Genomic DNA, 13,458 nt, shown 5'->3' on the forward strand with positions numbered 1-13,458 from the left:
CATACCATTGCTGGGTTTGTACCCCAAAGAGATCATAGATAAACAGACTTGTACGAAAATATTCATAGCTGTGCTTTTTGTGGTGGCAACAAATTGGAAAAGGAGGGTATGTCCTTCAATTGGGGAATGGCTGAACAAACTGTGGTATATGCGGGTGATGTAATACTATTGTGCTAAAAGGAATAATAAACTGGAGAAGTTCCAGGCGAACTGGAGAGACCTCCGGGAACTGATGCAGAGCGAAAGGAGCAGAGCCAGAAGAACTCTATACACAGAGACTGACATTCTGTGGTAAAATCGAATGTAATGGACCTCTGAACCAGCAGCAATGCAATGACCCAGGACAATTCTCAGGGATTTATGGTAAAGATGCTGCCCATATTCAGAGGAGGGAGTGCAGGAGAGGAAACATATAGGAAAAACAACTGCTTGAACGCATGGGTTAGGGTGGACATGATTGGGGATGTGGACTTGAAACTACCACACCAATGCACCTACCAACAATTTGGAAATTGGTCTTGATCAAGGATACATGACAAAACTAGTGGAAATGCGCATTGGTAGGGGGGGTGCGGGGGGGTTGAAGGGGAAAGGAGGAGCATGAATCATGTAACCATGTTAAAAATGAATATTAATAAATGTAAAAAAAATAATAAAAAAAAAGAATGTGAACTAATCTCCAACTGAAAAATGGTTAAAGGATATGAACAAGTTGTTTTCAGATGAAGAATCAAAGCAATCATAATCATATGAAAAAATGCTCTAAATCACTCTTGATAGAGAAATGTTAGGAGCCAAGACTATAAAATAAAAATAGTAACTCTTTGAGAACGCTATGGATCATGAGCCCCTCTTGGGCGGGGGCATAGTTGCAAAACCTCCTCCAGACTTTCCACATAACTGCGTGTTCTTTTTCCATGTTCCTGCCTCGTAACTACTTGTACCTTTCTCTCTTCATCCCGACCGCCAGCCCCCTCACCCTGAACATATATATTCTTGCCCCATACCAGCAATAAACGGGCCATGCTCCATTAGACTCCCTTGTCTTCTTGCGTGCTTGGACTCCCCTCCGTCTCCCTATGGTCTTTTCATGTGGCTGTTTCACGGACCCCACTGTTGTAACCGGCTGGTTCTGGACAGAGAAATGCCACTTAAAACAATGCTAAAGTGCCACCTCACACTGAACAGATTGGTCAATATAATGGTAAAGGAAAGTGACAAATGTTGGAGGAGATATGGCAAAATTGGAATACTAATGCTAGTCAGTTTTGATGGGTAACGGTTCTTGGTTGTAAACCCAATTCCTTTATCTTCTGGGCTTTCATATTCTATGAATTCTGATCCTTTAATGTGGAAGCTGCCAGATACTGTTGATCCAAACATTCTGGAGGATCATTTGGAACTATGCCCAAAGGAGTATAAAACTGTGCATAACCTTCAATTCACTAATTCCAAAAAGATAATAAAAGGGGGAAAAGACCTACTTGTACAAAAATATTTATAGTAGCTCATTTTGTGGTGGCAAAAAAATTGAAAACTGATAGAATGGTTATCAATTGGGTAATGGCTGAAGAAATTGTGTTATATGTTAGTGATGGAATACTGTTATGCTATCAGAAATGATAAACAAGATGATTTCAGAAAAATCTGGAAAGATCTATATGGATTGATGCAGAGTGAAAAAGGCTGAACTAGGAGAACATTTTACATAGCAAAAGCAGTATTGTATGATGATCATCTGTGAAAACTTGGCTACTCTCAGTAATGCAATGATCTGAGACAATTCTGAAAGACTTATGGGGGTAAATGCTATTCCCCTCCTGAGAAAGAATCATTGAGTCAGATAGATGTGGAGCAAGGCATACTATCTTTCACATAAGTGTATTTATAGTTTTATTTTGGGACTCTGGTTTCTTATGAGTGTGCTGTTACAACAATGATCAATATGGAAGTGATATTTTCATGATGATATGTGTATAGCCCAGATTAACTTGATTACCCTCTCTGAGAAGGAAGGGAAGAGCCTTTGGATCTTACAATTTTGGAAAACATATATTAAATTTTTTTTATTATATGCATTTGGCAAAACAAAATATCTTTGAATTATAAAAAAGGAGTTGTGATAACCATTTCTGCTTATCTGGAGGCCCAGTCAACCTTCTGGGCCAAGACCTCTGCTTATGTAGGCTTCAGACCATTCTAAATTGTAGTAATGGGGATATATGGGTATAACTGCTAAATTCCAAAATGTCCTACCTTCTGAATACCCTAAGGGATATTCTAGCTTTCTAAGAAGGCCCTTGATGTATTGACAACTATTCGAGTCAAGGAATATTTACTCCTGTCACAGATTCAGCAATATGTACTTCTCTGAAAGGCAATTAAAGGGTTATAAAATACCATTGGATTCTTCAAGAAACTGGATTGTTCCTCGTCAATCACCATGTAATACCATTTTATTGCCTATTGGAATATTCAAACTATATCTTGAGGGGAAACCTATTTATAGATTCATACAAGACCTAAGAGCAAGATCAAGTAGGTGATTTTCCTACCTAATGCCACAAATCCTACTACTATCTTTTTTTAAGCCTTACCTTCCATCTTAGAATTGATAGTGTGGATTGGTTCTAAGGCAGAAGAGTGGTCAGGGGAACCAGCAATGGGGGTTATGTGACTTGCCCAGGATCACATAGCTAGGAAGTCTCTGAGGCCAAATTTGAACCCAGGACTTCCTGTCCCTAGAGCTGGATCTCAATTTGCATCTGCCCCATCCCTTACTCTCCTTCTCCATTCCCACCCATGAAAATAGCTGATACATTTTTTTTCCTTTTACTTGGTCTGACAACCATCAACTTCCATGGAAAAGAGTGGACTTGCTTGTCACAGGGATGTATGAAGTCATCCAATATCTTCTACCAGTGATTGTACTTTGATATGCAGATGTCACATTGCCCATTTCTATTCTTGTTCTGTTTATTTATGCCTTGTTGCTTATCTGTGCAGAAAATGATTTCCATCATTAAGGATACTGTCACCCTTCACACCAACTTGACTAGAAAAGCCAAATGGCCTTCCATCGTAAATTACACTTTTTCTAGGAATCTGTTAAATACTTACATTCTTCTCTCCATTAAGAAATCAGGATCTTATCTAAAAAAATGAATGATGACTATTCTCAGAATTCCATGCTCTAGAAATTTGAAATAAGTATAGGCATTTTAGGGGCTGTTGGGTTTTACAAATACTGAATACCTTCTTTTTTGTTTGTTTGTTTATTTTTAACCCTTGTACTTTGGTGTATTGTCTCATAGGTGGAAGATTGCTAAGGGTGGGCAATGGGGATCAAGTGACTTGCCCAGGGTCACACAGCTGGGAAGTGGCTGAGGCCGGGTTTGAACCTAGGACCTCCTGTCTCTAGGCCTGACTCTCACTCCACTGAGCTACCCAGCTGCCCCCTGAATACCTTCTTTTGAAGAAATTGTAAAGTCCTACTTGATTTGATGAAGAAGGGTGTTTCTGAAACCATGACATGGAACAGAACTACTAAATGTGTTTTCTATCAGTCAAGTTAGATATGACACCTCTCCCTTATAACTTCTTGATTACTATATTGACTTTATTAAAAAAAATTTAAACCCTTAACTTCTGTCATAGAATCAATATTGTGTATTAGTTCTAAGACAGAAGAGTGGTAAGGGCTAGGCCATGGGGGTTAAATGACTTGCCCAGGGTGACACAGCTAGGAAGTATCTGAGGCAAGATTTGAACCTAGGACCTCCCATCTGTAGTCCTAGCTCTCAATCCACTAATCCACCCAGCTGCCTCCTATATTGACTTTATTTTTGAAGTTCATAAAGAGAAAGGAGTGACCTTTGGAGTTCTATACCAGATATTTGGTTTTACTATATGTTTTTTTACTATTACTTTTCTCAGCACAACCCTATCATTCAAGAAGCAATATGGGACTTCCAGGTTAATATGGTGGCTGAGTAGAAGCTGGGCAACTTTCTCTCCTTACCAACTAATATAGAATACCTCCAAAGAACAAAAAATACAAATCCAGATGAAAGAAGGGACCCCACAATAGGGCACAGTATTGAAGGTACATTGGATTTAGGAACTTCCATGCTATAAGGGGAGGAAATAGCTCCCATTAAAATGCTAGTGGATCAACCCTCCCCCACCTCACCCACAGTACCAGAGTCAGAGGCTGTGCTCCAGAGTTAGAGTGAGCAAGGGCACAAAATCTAGCCCCTTGGCCACTAGCTGGCACTACTAGGAGCTTGCCCCTGAGAGCAACAAGACCTGAGATCCCAGGTGGCTGGAAAACTCAGACCTTGGACATCAGACTGGGGTTGAGAGAGGAAGAAGCAGAGCCCAGCACACTCATATTCAGGTGAAAATCTCAGGTGGAGGAGCAAGTGTGGGCCAAATTCTGAGCTCTGGGCAGCTGGCTAAGAACATGGGGGCTCAACCCCGAAAACAGCTAGACAAGAGACCCCAGGAGGGTCCCCAGAGAAGCCAGGAGACTCACAAAGTAGTCTCAGGCAAAAAAATGTTCCCTAACTCCATACAAAGAGAATCAGATTGCCTTACTCAGACTTCTGGCAGATAAAGCATAATGATGCTAAGCAAGACCCAAGAAATAAACAAGAAGACCAAGAAAAAAGCTCTAACACTTGATAACTTCTTCACAGAAAAAAAAACAGAAAACAGAGGAGGGCAATTAAAGACATCCAAACCTTCCCCAAAAAATTGAAATGGGTCACAAGATCTTGAAGAGTTGAATTATGAGAATATGAGAAAGATGGAAGAGATCTGGCAAGAAAATAACAATTTAAAAGGCAGAATTTCACAATTGGAAAGTGAGGCTGAGAAATCAAATAAATTGATAAACAAACTGAAGACCAAAAATGACTATCTGGAAGCCTTGAAGAACCAGATAGGACAGGTTGAAAAGGAAAACCAAAAGATTATAGCTGAAAACCAGTCTCTAAAGGTTAGAATTGGGCAATTAGAAGTTAATGTTCTCTCAAGACAGCAAGAACAAATAAAACAAAGTCAAAAGACTGATAAAAAAGAAAGAAACATGAAATATCTCAATGAGAAATTGACAGATCAAGAAAACAGGTCTAGAAGAGACAATTTGACAATCATTGGTCTTCCTGAAAAAGCAGAAATTAATAGAAATTTGGACTCCATACTAAAACAAATTATTCAGCAAAACTGCCTTGATGTTCTACAACAAGAGGGCAATATAGACTCTGAAAGGATCCATAGATCACCCTCTACACTAGACCCCGAAAAAGACAACCCCCAGGAATATAATAGCCAAATTCAAGAGCTTCCAAGTAAAAGAAAAAAATGTACAAGAAGCCAGAAAGAGACAATTCAGATATCAAGGAGCACCAATCAGGATCACAAAGGATCTGGCAACCTCCACAGTAAAAGATTGCAAGGCTTGGAATATGATATTCAGAAAGGCAAGAGAACTGGGTCTACAACCAAGGATCACCTACCCATCAAAACTGACTATATACTTCCAGAGGAAAGTTTGGTCATTCAACAAGATAGAAGATTTCTCAGTATTTGCACAGAAAAGAATAGGACTAAATGGAAAGTTTGATATCTAACCACAAAAACCAAGAGAAAGATGAAAAGGTAAATAAGAAACAGAGGGGTAAAAAAGAAAATTATTATTTTTAAATTTACCCATTTAAGGGCCTTAATAAGATCAAATTATTTGTATTCATATATGGAGGAATGTTAGGTGTAATTTTCAAAAACTGTATTCGTTATTATAGTAATTAGAAGAATTATTCAGAGGGAGAAGTTGGAGCACTAAATTGTCTAAGATGAGATAGGGCGGGAAAAAAGGGGGGGGGGTGAATAGTAGATGGCATCAAGAAATTCTTGAATGAATAAAGAAAATAGAATATTCTATACCACACAAAGAGGGCATGGGAAGGGGAGGGGATTAATACTATTATTAAATAGAGAGGAATAGAGCATTAAGAGGTAATATTTAAACCTTACTCTCAGTGGAATTAACCCTGAGAGAGAAGAGTAGCTATATCCATTGATATATCACATTCTACCTAACCCTACTGAGAAAGTCAGAAGGGATTAACCAAGGGGAGCAGAGGAGTGGGGAGGTCAAAAAAGGGAGTGGAGGAGAGGGGGGAGGGAATTCATTAGGCCTTAAAAAATAAAAAGAGAATATTAAGGAAGGGGGTGGAAAGGGCAGTAAATCAAGGGAGGGGGAAAGGAGTACATGTCTAAAACAAACCACTGGTTAGAAAGGAAATGCCATAAGAAGAAGGGGTAGAACTAGGAGAGGACACCAAAATGTTGGTGAATACACAACTGATAATTATAACTCTGAATGTGGATGGGATGAACTTGCCCATAAAAGGGAAGCAAATAGCAGAGTGGATTAGAACAGCAATGCAATGCAATGACCCAGGACAATTCTGAGGCATTTATGGAAAGGAACCCTACCCACATTCAGAGGAAGAACTTCAGGAATGGAAACACAGAAGTAAAACAACCGCTTGAACACATGGGTTGACGTAGACATGGTTGGGGATGTAGACCTGAAAGGACCACACCAATGCAACTATCAATAATATGTAAATAAGTCTTGACTGATCACACAGGTTAAAACAGTGGAAATGTGTGTTGCATATGAGGGGGGTCTAGGGGGGTGAAGTAGAAAGTAAAAACAGGAATCATGTAACCATGGAAAATTTTTCTAAAAAAAATAAAATATTTAAATCTTAAAGAAAAAAAAGGATGGAGGGATAAGTTTTATAACACCTGAATAGGGATGTCGATGTTTCAGAGCTAGTGTGGACAGTACTGTGGACAGGGGAGAAGAAAGTCATGGCAGCAGACAGATGATGAGTTAACCTATTTGGATGGCTGGATAAAATATGAAGCTAAAGCATTGTCTAGTGTCTAGGTCCAGGACAATATATAATGAGCAAAATGGTTGGATTTGTACATACTTGGTCTCCAGTGAAAGAGGTTGGGCCCTAGGGCAGAAATTCCAAAGATGGCCTATGTTCATAGCTGCATGTGAAGAGCTCTAGTCAGCAAATACTTCTGTTTCAAGCCCAGAAATGGAGGACAAACCAAAGACAATATTGTTGTAGGATATAAATTTGTTTATAAAACCTTTAAAAGAAGTGCAGTGGGAGATAATAAATCATATTACCTCAGTGATAGAAATGGTGGGTAAAACCAGGAGAAAGAAAGCTTGATGAGATTTCCAACTTAGCAAAGTCATCCCAAGGAAATTTAAGGATGAAAGAGAAATGAAGATAACAAATAAAAAAAAAAGAAAAAATCTTCAAAACTTGCTATAATCTACTGTTTTTTTACCACTTTTTTTTTATCAACGCCTGAATGAAGTTATAGAGGGAATAAAGATGGAGAGTGGGAAGTCAAATTAAATCGAATGAACTATGCCCAAATGACTTTAAAAGATTGCCTGCCCTTTGATCCAGCCATATCACTGCTGGGTTTATACCCCAAAGAGATAATAGGGAAAATGCCTTGTACAAAAATATTTATAGCCACCCTCTTTGTGGTGGCAAAAAAAATGGAAAATGAAGGGATGCCCTTTGATTGGGGAATGCCTAAACAAATTGTGATATCTGTTGGTTATGGAATACTATTGTGCTCAAAGGAATAATAAACTGGAAGAATTCCATGTGAACTGGAATAACCTCTAGGAATTGATGCAGAGTGAAAGGAACAGAGCCAGGAGAACCATATGCAAAGAGATGGATACATTATGGCTCAATTGATTGTAATGAACTTCTCCACTAGCAGCAATGCAATGACCCAAAATATTTCTGAGGGACCTATGAGAAAGAATGCTATCCTCATCCAGAGAAAGAACTGTGGGAGCAGAAACACAGAAGAAAAACAACTGCTTGGTCAATGGGGATATAATATGATTGGGGATGTAGACTCTAAACAATCACTGTAGTGCAAATATCAATAATATGGCAATAGGTTTTGATCAATGACACATGTAAAACCCAGTGGAATTACACGTTAGCTATGGGAAGGGGGGAAGGAGGAGAGGAGGGAATGAATATGAATCATGTCACCATGGAAACTTTTTCATAAATAATCAATAAAATAAAAAAAATAAAAACAATCAGCAATGTAAGGCAAAAAAAAAGAAGAAGAAGCAATAGGATATCTGAGTGATGTCCTGGCTACAGCACTGCTTATAGAAAAAATCATAGGCATGCCAATTTGCATAGGATCAGTTGACTAAAATAAGTAAATAAATGAACAAAAACATAAATAGATATATAGACAGATAATGAATAAATATGCATGCATATATACACATACATGTTTGTATATATGTGTTTATATATAATATGCAAATACATATACATATAAATAAATACATATATATATACATACATACATATATAAGCAATTATACCATTTTCTGATTTGTAGATTAGTTATATAGATATGTATATATTTAAAGGGTTTTGCTGCTTCCTTATGATTTTTTATCAGCTTACAGGCAAGAAACTATAACTGAAGTGATTAAAATTCTGCTAAATGTTATTCTCATTTTCTCCTCCAATAGTTATTTAAGAGTGATCAAGGGATCATTTTTACTGCTAAAATAATCAAACAATTCCCAAGGCAATAGACAGCTGTGGAAGTTATACACTCCCTACATCCTCAATTCTTAGGACAGTTTGAAAGGATGAAAAAACACTCAAAATCAACCTATCAAAGATTTTCATAGATACTAGGTTGAAGTGGGTAAATATATTTACATTTTCTTTAAGAATAATCTTAAGAAGAAAATTAAAATCTCACTCTTTGAATTAGTATTTAGGAGACCTGTACTTCCAATTCAGATTTCATCTCTCCATGGAGAATGAGGATCTAATTAAATATGTCCTCTTGTTACAATCCCAGTTGTTCTCTCTCCACATATATCCCACTTTGCAAAAGATCTGATGTCCTTGTATGTCCCTGCCCACAAGATTTTGCAGATTAGTTTTATGTAAAAGCCTGGTACAACAAGTCTCTGCAACCTAAGTGGAATGTACAATACCAGATCCTTCTTTCACAAAGGCAGCTATCAGACTGTAGAAGAAAGTACTTTGGATACACTATAGCTGAGTGAAAAAGGACCCCATTCTGGATCCCTAGTGAAAATATTTCCTGAGAAGCAGATAGACTAGGACTTTGAGTGAGAAAATGCAGACCATCTTAACAGAAAAGGGGACCAGAAGATGTCAGCTAGAATATCTTACTTTAACTGAAATTAAACTGCATTTTGAAAGGAACAACCACAATAATGGAATAAGACAAAAACACTCTGACTAAATTCCTTAATTACAAAAGCAAAAATGCTATGGTGTATCATTTTTCTTTTTTTTCTGCCACTATCTTGCATGAGCAGGAGACAGTCATCCCTATCTGGACATTCTTCAGAAATCAGTCACCCTAGTTGATTTTGAGGATTACTAGATATGCAATCACCATCAGAAAAATGCAGAGGGTTTTCCCAATGTTCATCCTTATGGAACACTTTATATCTTGAGTACAACTTATTGATTATGGATGAATTCCTTGGGAGACTAAGTTGGACCTAAACAAATATGCTAGGGAAAGATAGAAAGCCCTTAACTCAAAATTAAATAGGCTATGGGCTCCTTTATTCCCAAAGAATACCTGAACCCCAAGTATTTCATCTTTCAAAAGCACACATTTAATCTTTGTGAGAAACAAAAGGGGAACAGTGTGTTCTTCTCAGAATAGACAGACATCTTCCTTACACCCTGCTTGCCCTATAATCAATTGGATGTATAAAGTGGGGTTAAAATTGGAATCTATATAATGTTTACTTCTGCAACTTGCCACATGTAGGCATGTGCCCTTTCTCATGAGAAAGAAAAAACAAATCTGTTTCTTCTACTCTTACTTTTTGACATCAGCTTTTAATTTGAGTAGGTGATTGTCTAACCTGCTCAGTTTGTAAAGGTTAAATTTAGTGTTGGAATTAAATTATGTGAAATAATGTGGTCGCCAAAGTTATTATATCTCAAGTTAGGAGTTTATTTACCAAATTAGAAGGAAAACAATAAAATAGAGAAATGTGAGAGATGTTAGAGAAAATATCTATGCTAGTCCTCAGCCAGGCAGGCCAGTAGTGAGTAACTATGAGGCCTCCTCCAAGATGGAAGCTAGTCTTTTAGGAAATTAGAAAAGGAGTCAGCCTTTCACTCACCTAACAAAGTAGTCCAGGGGTCAGAGTCTAAGTTGAAGTCATGATTCACTCTGAAGTCTCCAGGAAACACTCTCCACAAGACTTAACTTCATGATACTGCCTCCAGCTCAAGAATTTCATGGCTTTTATGGTGGTTTCCCATTCCTGCCCCTCTTCACAGGGGCCACTCACAGTTTCTAAATTGTCTAGTCCTGCCCAGGTGCCCTGTCTGTGGGATTAACTTGTCACCTCTAAAAGTGTTAACTCTCCTCCTAGGATTCACACATTTCTGAGTTGTCACCCAGTTTAGCATGTGGGTTGCAGACTTCACCCTACTTAAGGTTAAGTAGGGGTGTCTTCCTTTTGGAGGTGTAAATTGCTGTAGTAAGAGTTTCCCCTTATTTTAGGATTAAGTATGCCCCTCCTTTTGTGGATTAATTCAAAAGTAGACAAAGGATTGTTTGTCCTAACAATCTAGTGAGGTACTAAGTAGGGGTACTTAAGTTATTGTTAACCAAAGTTTTAACTCCAACTAGGCAAAGAGAATAAGGATTTCCTTTTCAAAAGTGTAAACTCAGAATAGACAAAGAAAACCAAGAATTTCCTTTCACAAGTTACATATTAAACTCCAATGGGACTAGACCATCCGACATGGAAAAAAGAGTTCTGCAAGAAAGTATTACATTTAAACTATTTTAAGTTTAATGTTTTGATATAGAAAAGATAAATTTTCTGAGAACATTGCCCCTCACCCCATAATACACATACACACCTCAAAACCAAGTGAATGTGAGGAGTCCCTTATCTATGACCTTGATTGGAGAGTTAAACTATACTTACTTGTAATGGAAATTTAAAAAAATAATAATTTTTTGATTAAATATTAAAATAACTCATATTTATATATTGCTTTCAAGTTGATAAAGTGCTATGTTTGATGAAATCCTATTATTAAGGTGATATAAATATTCTTATCACTATATTATAGATGAGGAAATGGAGGTTGTGAGAAATTCACAAGACCACATAGCTCAGAAGTAATATTAAACTTGACTCTTGAACCCTCATTTAAGATTCACTGCTGCTTTACTAAAAAACAAAAAGGTCTTAGGCATTCTTAAAAAAGAAATAATATATCATCATGAATTAAGTGTCCTCAAGGAAATATTCTAGAATAAAATGATATATGATTATGACTTTATGATTAGTGGAGAGGTGAGGAAAGGGCCACCATGATAGGGGCAATGAAATGAACAGAAGTATCAAGTGATATGGAACATTCAGTGATCAAACAGAGAAACTGTTCTTCAGACAAAGGACTGATGTTTGTGAGTACTGAAAGATGTTTGGGGGAATAAGGTAGAGCCAATTTATAGAGACTAAGAATAGCTAAGTAACTTTATAAATCATACTGTATAAATGAAATTTTATACTTTCTACTCGTAGATGACAGCTGTTCTTTAATTTGTTACTACTTGACAACAAAACATGTGATTTCTAGAACTCACTCATTATTAAACACAAAGAAAACACCATATTCTAAGCATAATAATTTAATTGAAGGCTCATTGGTAGTCTATTTAAATACAAAATGAACTAGAAATGAATAAAAATTAAGTGTATGATAGGTTCTTATTTTGTCAGAGAAGTAAGTAGGTTTATTTGGCATGATTCCTTTTTAACAAATCTGTGTTAGTTATTTCCTTGAAATGTGGTAAAATGCCATATTCTCACACATTGGCTTTTTAATGATTTTTATCTTATTTCCTCCATGTATAGAATTGAACTAATTTATAACTCCCAGGTAATGTGTTTGTCTCTCTAAAAATAGATACAAATGAACCTTGTCTTAAATTCTGTTATTCTATTCTGGGCTCTATTCTCAATTTATTTATTTATTTAATTTCTTTTTAATGCTGGATCTAAGATCTCATCAGGCAGTTCCAGGATTAGCTTATAGTAGATTTCATCAGACTGGATGCTTTGATTGAACTGACTTGATAGAATCATCCTGAGATTGTTTAGTCTCCTTTTTCTTACTTAGCTTTCATGACCCACTGCATTCACTTGTGAGGTTTTCATTAAACTTATGAGTAGGTATTTTGATGTATGTATTTATCAGGAGGCTGGAATTTGAGTCAGAAGTCCGAAATTTAAATTCTACTTCCGAAACTTATTAGCTAAATCATCAGAGACAGGCAAGTCATTTAAAGGTGCCTCCGTCTTCTCCTTTGTAAAATAGGGATGTACAGAAGAGTAATAGAACTCTTTCTCTAATTGCCTATCATGCATTTCAGATAAAAAATTCAAATCTTAAAGTACTATATAAATGTAGCTTTTATTATATAACAAAATGTACTATACTATTATAGTACTAAAATTCCATATAAATGTGGTATTTTAATGCCATCTACATAGTTTGGGTTCAGAAGATGTGTGATGAAGAGTACAGCCATACAACTATTCTTTATGTTTCCATCAGCTTCCATAAAGTCATTAAAATGTAAATTTAAAGCACCATTATATTTGTCATTTTTCTCACTATAAATTAGTGTTTTAATTTTATTTTATATTTCTCCCTCTTTTATTTTAAGATTTCCATGTCACTCTTATGAGTTCTGATTGTTTCAATCCTTTTTGTGCCCTGAAATTTTAAAATTATATTTCTTCGTGCATGTATTATTTTGGTATTTATTCGGGATAGGATCTTGAGCACTATGACACATCAGTAAGAAATTTCATGTTCTGGAAGGTATTTCTGAGCCCCCAAATCTTATAATCTATACCTAGAACTCTCATGAATACCTTCTTTGGCCCCAAGTCACAAACATACTATAAGAAAGATATTTTAATCAACATTACAATGAGTCCTGGAACAGAAATTGCCTAGTAAAGGAGGAATCTCTTCAATATTCTCTCCCCTACAACTATCCTAACTGAAGGATTCCAGTTACCCTAATTCATAATTGTAATGCACATCAAAAATTCATGTCTATTCTGCTACAACTGAATAATGACACCTGCTTTCCATCACTACTTCTTTCTCAAGAATTGATAATCAAATTAACATTTTCTTTCCTAATGTAAAGGCCCTATAGCTTCAATCAGAATCTTTGTACTTCTGAATTTTAAGATGCCTAAAAATAAGTTCCTTCATTGATCAGTCTCTGCTCCATCATACCTATACCTTG

Source organism: Gracilinanus agilis, chromosome 3 (assembly GCF_016433145.1).
Source record: "Gracilinanus agilis isolate LMUSP501 chromosome 3, AgileGrace, whole genome shotgun sequence".
NCBI classification, from domain to species: Eukaryota; Metazoa; Chordata; class Mammalia; order Didelphimorphia; family Didelphidae; genus Gracilinanus; species Gracilinanus agilis.